Here is a 217-nt window from a genome sequence, read left to right as displayed (position 1 = left end):
GGGCGATGACTCTCTGGCCAGCACACGTGGTGCGTGTTCGGAGGGTTCTCTGGCCCGGTGGCTGGTAGGGGAAGGGTCCTGGCCAGGCTGGCACTGGCTGCACGTGTGACCTCGGGCAGTGCCATGGCTCTGGGGTGTGTGAGCGGTTGAGGGGCAGTGCTGGAGCTAAAGCAGCTTCCGCGGAACGCCGGGGCAGGGCTGTGGGCAGCACCCGGGG

The sequence above is a fragment of the Eurypyga helias genome, unplaced genomic scaffold (assembly GCF_000690775.1).
Source record: "Eurypyga helias isolate BGI_N326 unplaced genomic scaffold, ASM69077v1 scaffold33466, whole genome shotgun sequence".
Taxonomy (NCBI): domain Eukaryota; kingdom Metazoa; phylum Chordata; class Aves; order Eurypygiformes; family Eurypygidae; genus Eurypyga; species Eurypyga helias.
The sequence above is the reverse complement of the archived record's forward strand: the minus strand, read 5'-3'. Positions refer to the sequence as shown.